This window comes from Oryzias melastigma, linkage group LG4 (assembly GCF_002922805.2).
Source record: "Oryzias melastigma strain HK-1 linkage group LG4, ASM292280v2, whole genome shotgun sequence".
NCBI lineage: Eukaryota > Metazoa > Chordata > Actinopteri > Beloniformes > Adrianichthyidae > Oryzias > Oryzias melastigma.
Window position 1 is genome coordinate 11,806,711 of NC_050515.1, and position 7,931 is coordinate 11,814,641.

The following is a 7,931-nucleotide window of genomic DNA, read 5'->3' on the forward strand; positions in this document are numbered from 1 at the left end:
TACAACAGTGTCCACATGTTCATCGTTTTCCCTTTTACGCTCAGACACCAGCCACGTTTTAGTCGAATCTATTTATTTTAAAAAAAACCCTTAGAATAAATTGAGTTTTTTGTTGTCATTATTTAAGATGTGAGGCACAAAACACATAACTATAAATAATTTTCAATAATTTTAAATTGCATTTGTTCACAACTTTCACCACTTCATTGTAATTTACCAAAATAAAACAACGTCTTTTATTTGACTAACTATAAATTAAAAATACAAATTTACAGAACAATTTTACAGATATAAATAAAGTGAAATAAACCTTTTTTTGCTTAGTTGTTTGACGTTAAAAACTTAAATAACTAATCTATTATACATTTAATCATTAGCATTTTTCATTAAAGCTAAAGAGCCACAATAAAGGGACAAAAGAGCTTCATGTGGCTCCGGAGTTTGAATAAAGAAATCCTCCGAAGTGCAAGGTGAGCTAAAATTTCTTGATATATGTCCTCTGTCGTGAGAAAACGGTCTCAAGAAAAAGTAAAAATAACACAGGCTTCATCAGAATGGGTCTTTAAGTACAGTTCCACTTGTCTGAACGGGATGGGAAGTCAAAAGTGAGTGGCACAAAGAGGGTCAGTCTCGTTGCCTTTCATGAAAAGCTTTAACAGTTGCATCTTTTCACCTTGAGGTTTCAGCCAACCTTTCCATGTGGAAGATGATCAGACGTGAGCAGGAACTCCACTCTGACAGCTGCACCGTGGGAGCCTCGGCTGCTTCCGCGCCCTGACAGAAAAACAAACTTGACTTTGAGAGTTAAAGTAAATCCAAAGCAAATAAAAAAATACAATGAGTTTTACATTAAAACACATAAAAATCAATTGTTTGGTTTTCATGTGACTGACTTACATCACTCATGTGCTCTCGTAGAGATTACTGGAGCATGGAAATGCAGCCAGAGTTACACATGTAGGTCTAAATGTTTGTGTGAGAGGGTGGAGGTGAGGGAGGATGACAGAAAGAGAGTGTGTTTGCACCGTATGTATGCAGAAGTGCGAGTGACGCTGGAGGAGAGAGCAACAGACAGAGACGACAGAGGGCTCGGTGACAAGCACATTCTTCACACTCAAGACTAATCTTTGCCCAAAGCAAGCAACCTGACGAAAGAAGATCATTGAAGGTAAGATTTTCCTTTATGAAAAAGATTCTGATTCAAAGGGTAAATATATATGACATGTATGCAGAAAATCAGTCTTTTCATTATAGACAATGTAATTGCTACAGAATAGGATCCACTCCTTTTTATGTTCTTGTTGTTGTGTGTGCTCTTTAATTATTCATTCACTTTTTCCCCCAACACAAATTTAAAAATATAAAAATATTACAAATATCCAATGCTGACCGAGTCAAACACACCGACTTATTTTTATTGGTCGTATATCCTTCAAATATTTTTCATTAGCTTCAACACGTTCATGTCATTTGATTTGTGCCAAATATTTGACATTTCATCTCTAATTTGGAATCAGTGAAGTAAACTGGATTTTTTTTTCTTTGAATAAAAGGCTAAAACTGTAAAAAAAAAAAAAATAGAAGAAAGACAAAGATTTTAATCTAATTTAGGATTTTTATTATTGGGTGAATGCAGTTGCCCATCTTTTCCTAACATACAAATTTTTTTCTGGACTTTATTCATTTCTTTTTTGCCTAAAGGCAGCAGATGTATTAATAAATAAAACAGAATTTTCAATTTTTGCCTAAATGAACATGTAATTGGGAGAAAAATAGGAAAATATATTTAAAAAAAAGATTTTCTCAGACAGCATGACAATCTCTTTGCTTTTAATGGATCAAAATGTCTCTCTGTTGTTACCAAAAATGAAACAGACTCCTAGGAGCTTTGAAAATTCCCCGTTCAGGTTTGGGATGTATCAAAGAAAGTAATATCATGACAAAAAAAGGAGCTATCTTCCCTTTTCCTAAAACAGTTGTTTATAATTAAACTGCTTATATTGATTTTTTTTTTCTTTTTAATATATAAAAAGATAAATTACTATAATTATCTGAACGGTAAATTTGTGCCAGTTTTTATTGTAAAAGGTATTAATGGAAATGGGCAGAAAGGTTTATAATAAAGTGGCATACTTAGAGGGAAAATGATTGTAGTGGTAAAACAGTAGGCAGCAATTGAATGAGCTACTCATAAAGCTTTACACAAACCCGGAATCTTTTCCATTTACCTTTATTTTCAATATTTATAAAGGGGCCCTAACATGAAAATTCTACTTTTTTAGGTTTTAAGTGCATTTCACTATAAAGAACCCTAAAGTGGTATTTTGATCCGTTCATGCATTTAAGAGTAATCCAAAAAAACCTGTGCTCCCACGAAAACGAGCGGGTGGAAACGTGCTGACCTCAGCGGTTCATCCATATTTTATAGCTCCTGGCCAATGACTGCGGAGATCTGTAGTCACATGGTTTTGTTTACAAAGTTTGGTCATGCTGAGGAGGCTTGGTGAGGCAGGCTCAAGGATGACATCATGAAATGGGCGGGACCGACAAGGAGTGAAAGGCGGTGCCTCAGAGATCAAGTCGTTTGACATTAAAACGGTCCACAAAAGTGAATCATATTTCATAAATAATTTGTTTTTCAGTGTTCCGAAGGTAATATATGATCATATATAAGGATCTAGTTTACTGTGAAAGACTTAAGAAAATTATGGTATGACCCCTGTAAAGCATAAAAAAGTGGTATTAAATCTTTAAGCTAATTTTCATTGCCAAAGTAACAGAAATGATCATTTGTTTGATATGCATCTCATACCAGTTGAATATTTGTAATTCAGTGCAAGTGCACACTGCAGTGCTATGACAACACGTCATACTCAACCCTCTAGAAGACTTTTACCGGGGATAAACTGCATCTTGGTGAACTGTCGGCGTTATCTGTTGGAGATGGAACAACCTGTTGCAACACAATCAAAAGTGTCTTTGTTGTACATTCCATCACGCTGCGAATTGCAAACCATTTCCCAGTTGAATGTGATATTTTCTTTTAGAAAGAAAAAAGAATGTAACCCTTCCACCAACATTTAAAGTTCATTTTAAGCCTTTTAAGCAGTTTTTAGGGAAATTATATACTAATGAAAGTCTTTTTTATTCTTTAATGTCCATGTTTCTATAAAGCCCTTCACATACAGAATACATTCTTAGTACATTACTTTTCTTTGACCATGCCTTCAAAGGCCCCCAAAGGTTTCATATATTTATGGAGTCACTGTCTTCTGATATGTTTGAACAGCAGGGGCAGTACTTCTCAAGGAAACAGGGATGGCTCATTGATCTCTATCACAACAGGATATATGTAGTCAAGGTGTTGGAAAATACTCACTCTGTGTGATGTATATAAATTGAATCTTCTATTTTATTCAATTCATTTTCGCCGTAGTCTTTCTGCAGAGCAACTTATTTATAAATGATTCAAGCATTCTTGATTAATTTAAGGACTTAAAAGGGCAAGGCTGGAGTCTAACAGGTACATTTGTGCACGTCAGTTCTGAAGACACTTTATTAATGAATTCAAGCTCACTGTGTTCGAAATATTGAAGCAAATGTAATTCCAGGGACAGATCGGAAGCATTGGGTCGTATGTGCAAAGGATCAAAAAGTAAGATTAGCTTTGAGGATACTTTCAACAATTGGCTTCAAAGCTATTCTAATCCTGAGTAGTAGTAGTGAAGTAAAGAGGAGCAGATCATGTCAGTCTCAGACCAAATAATCCATGCTCTGACAAGTTTATTACAGTTCTCGACCCTCTTTTAATTACTTCTAAGTTATTTTAGCATTCAGAGAAAATTGTTCAAATTTTGGTGGACATCCATCATGTTCTGCAGGCTCATGTGGCATCATTAGTTCAACAGATTCTGCAGACAGCATTATCCCCAATTGTGTTTATAATAAAACTTTAAGTTAGAAAACAATACATAAAGAAATAAAGTGTTTTTTTTATTATTATTATTCCTGACTCGATGGAGAGTCAGGAATTAACTTAGTTGCATGAGGTTTATGAAGAATGAATAAAGCTCTAATTAATCATTCATCAGTACCTGTCTGCAGCATTTTAGATCAGGTGAGGACTTTTTATAGTGCTTTCAGAACATCCTTCTCGGGCTGACTCTATAATTTGACGCCGACAGGTCCGCTCGTGCAGCTTTGCCTATGTCAGGTAATCAGCTTCTTTATACAGGAAATGCTGCTCGGCTGTCGGACTGGAAATCCATCTGGGATTTAAAAACCAAATGTTTGACACAGGCGGCAGCTTTTCTCCAACAAAAGATTTGAAGTTTATCATTTCTGATGTTTAATCCAAGCTTGCACACGTGAGAGGAGGTGTTAGGAAATGTGCACAGTGCTGTCCCCCTCAACTACAGGTAATCCTTAGCCAGCATTTGTTTAAAGGTATTGCTATGGAAACTAAAGAAGTTGAACTGTAATTATTTTTTTTTTTCAATATCTGTTTTGATGCTCGAGCTGCATGGTGTGAATGTGGGGGTGTAATTGTGTAGCCCTGTGACAGGCTGGCAACCTGTCCAGGGTGTCCAACAGTAGCCAGATTACCCCGAATTTACACTGGTCCATCTGCGGTGCATCTCTGTTGCGTTGCATGGAGAGTCCGCCTCAGGACTGTTGGTCAGTTTGCTTGTCTCTGTTGCATCTCGGGTTCGTCGCCCTCCCCTTGGCTCCTGAAGGAGTGGTTTATCCCGCCTTCTCATATCAAAGGAGTTAATCTCGCTCTCTTCACTCATCTGAATCTCTCCTTCTTCACAATCTTTGCAAAATGTATGTCATAAATAATGTTATATTTTGTTACTACCAAAAATAACATCATCGTTCATGGGGAAATTGACAAAAGTGTTATCTTCTGTGTTATCGTGTGTTATCGCATGGACACATCCCCTTAAATATAAAATACAATTTTTATGAGATATTTATTTGGAAACTGACCTTTTTCCGGTTCTCTAGCTTTTTGCTCAGAAATCGATGCCTCAACAGACTGGAAATAGAGCTCCTGTCTATGTGATCAGTCTCCGGAGTAGTGACTGCACTTCATCTCCCAGCAGCCCAAGCGCATAGTTCCTGGATGCTGCTCAGCTGTGTCTCGTTTGCCAATCACCCACAGGACACTTAGAGACTACACAGAGCTTCACCAGTGTGAAGTATTGTTTGTGCTGCTCAGCCTGCATACCAAGTATTTCATCCTGACCTGATCTCCTGTTCATCTGGTCCTGCTTCATCTTTGATTCTGCTTTTTTGCCGCCTGCCCCGACCCTTGCCCGGATCCTGACCACTCTGGTTGCTCTCTGATGCTTCCATGCTCATTGGCTGCCTGACCCTGATTTAGATTTGTGGACTTTTAGCTGTGTTAATAAATATGCTGCAGTTGAAACTAGCTGTCTGCCCGTTCTGTGACTGGATGGATGGATAGATGGTTGGATGGATGGTTGGATATAAAACAGGTGGCAATGACTTGTGTTTATACACTTACAAAGACCAATCGCAGAAGTGTGATCATTCAGACTTCTGTAATGTTGCTTGAGGTCAAAACTTAGTTTTTAGGGTTTTGATAGATTTAGGACTAGGTAAAGAAATGGTGATACATCAATCATTTGTGATGGTTATGGGTTATGGTCAGGGGGTAGTAAATGAACTTGTTAACGGAAACCCACACCATAATAGAAAAACAAATGTGCGTTTTCAGGATTTGTTTTTTCTTTTTCTAATGTTAATTCAGGCCTCACAGTCTCTGCATGTTTCCTCACCAATACCTGGACGATATTATATCACAGGCTACTGCTGTTTCCTCTAACAAGTTTTGGCTCACTTCTTGCACTAAGTGATTTAGTTAACTTTGATGAGTTTCTTGTCCGTGGCTCTGTGGGGACGTTCACAATATTCATATGATTTTTTTTTTTCGTTCTTTCCTCCTCACTTCAACTGATTTTCAAGGAAGATCATTTCATAGAAATGTTATTACAAGGATTGTTTTGTTGATCTCAGCCACCCACTGTGACGTAAAACACATTTAATTAAAATGGGGTTTTGAGACAAACCAAGACCTGATCCCAAATTTTCAAAAATAATGCTCGTGTGATAGGATATATTTAAAAACACTTTTTTTTAACTTCTCTTTTGTTCTGGGTTTTTTCACATTTGCTATACGTTTATTTAAATGCCACAGACTTTCAAAAAGATGTATTCAGTCAGTTATTCTGGACAAAACCTTTTTATTATGTTTGAAATGCAAGGTACATACAAACTACACACATTTTTGTTGAAAATATTTCCTTTTGTAAGCATTTTAAAGCTGTTATTGTTAGTATTCACTATATCTGTATTCTGATAGTCTATTGGCAAGTAATTTTGCATATTAGTTTACGTTTAATACTTATATTTTACATTAAAGGTTAACTTGTTTATAGAAGCATAGTTTTTATGTAGATATGCACTAATGTTTGGATTTTCCTTCTCATTCAATTTGTGTTAGATTAGACCAAACAAGACAAAATAAAACTTATGGGGAACCAAATCAAAGGTCCATCCACGTCAGACTAATACCAGTCCTATACACATAAATCAGTTTTACGATGTCGAGAAGATAGACCACCTTCATAGTACAATACAATGAATAAAAGTATTTCATAAATTTAAAATAAAAGAAAAGAGGGGGGGAATTGTTAATATAAATGTGTAATATATGTAATAGAAATGCGTACATCCATATACAAGTAGTAATCTCAATAAAACAAATTTCCTAACAATAAAACAGCATGCAAGGGGGGAATCACTGAACATTCTCCATACTATTTTATTTACTTTTTTCCGGTCTTGTGGGGAAAATAAATTGAATCAATCTGTTCAATCTGAACCCTTAACTGGTTCAAACAATTTCCAGGAATTTAATGCATATTACAATTCAAGATTAATACTTGGAAAAAAAAATACATACCTCAGAATAGTTAAGATTATATCACAGATCAAATTTGTGGATCGCAATTTAAAAAAATGTGTAAATGTGCATAATTTAAGCTTATAACTTTATTTCTCTGTTTTTAAAACAAACTGGACTTGAAAACATGAAAAAAATTTACATTTCTTAAATTACTAATATGCAGAGTTTCCAACTCAAGGTGAACTATTTCAAATACAGAGAAAAAGATTTTTCGTTTATCTGTGGTAGTCAACAAAGTTTTTGGCTACGTTCGATTAAAGACATTAAAATGTCATTTAAAAGCCATATTAAATAAAAAGTGTGCAAAGTGCTCCGGTTAAAGATGACCTGTTTTAAATTTATAAGACAAAGCCTGAATCCAGAATGTGCTTGGATATTATAAACTCTATGATTTTATCACACTTGTGTTATGGAATTACCTCTTGGTCGTAATCCAGTCAGACCACACTCAGACCTATAAAGAGGCTTCATAATCAGGCAATAAAGAAAAAAACAGTTAAATATCACCACCAATATAACATTTTAACTTTTACCAATTATATTAATTTTAGTTTTTTAAAAATTATTTTGAATGCCTCAATGAACTGGCGCTCCAGCCCCTCAGGACATTCACTTGCAAATTAGAGACTTGCAGCAGATCGACCAGAGCGGTCTCCAGTGGGAAGTGCAAGATCCTTTTTTGCAAAACAAGTTTTGCTTAAACTGCTCTCTCAGTGAAAGATGCAAGACTTTGGAACTCAAATCCCACTGATTTTAAGTCTGCATCCAGTTTTAGTCTTTTTAAAACACAAAGTCTTGGTTTTGTCAGCAGCAGTGCTGTCTACATGTTTATAACCTTGATTTGCTGTGTTTTTAATCCTTCTGATCTGTTCTTGTGGTTTTTTTTTTAACTGCTTTATGTAATTGCAACAATGTTTTTTGTTTTATTTCTGGT

General features: G+C 35.6%; 1 protein-coding gene across 1 annotated transcript in view; it reads left to right on the plus strand.

Annotated features, from left to right (window-relative positions):
• The first annotated feature begins 462 nt into the window (after positions 1-462).
• Positions 463-7,931, plus strand: part of nmur1a (neuromedin U receptor 1a) — a 13,659-nt gene continuing 6,190 nt past the window's right edge. The window contains exon 1 of the mRNA XM_024278959.2: positions 463-1,168. The gene's annotated coding sequence lies outside the window, so the exon portion shown is untranslated. The remainder of the gene's footprint in view (positions 1,169-7,931) is intronic.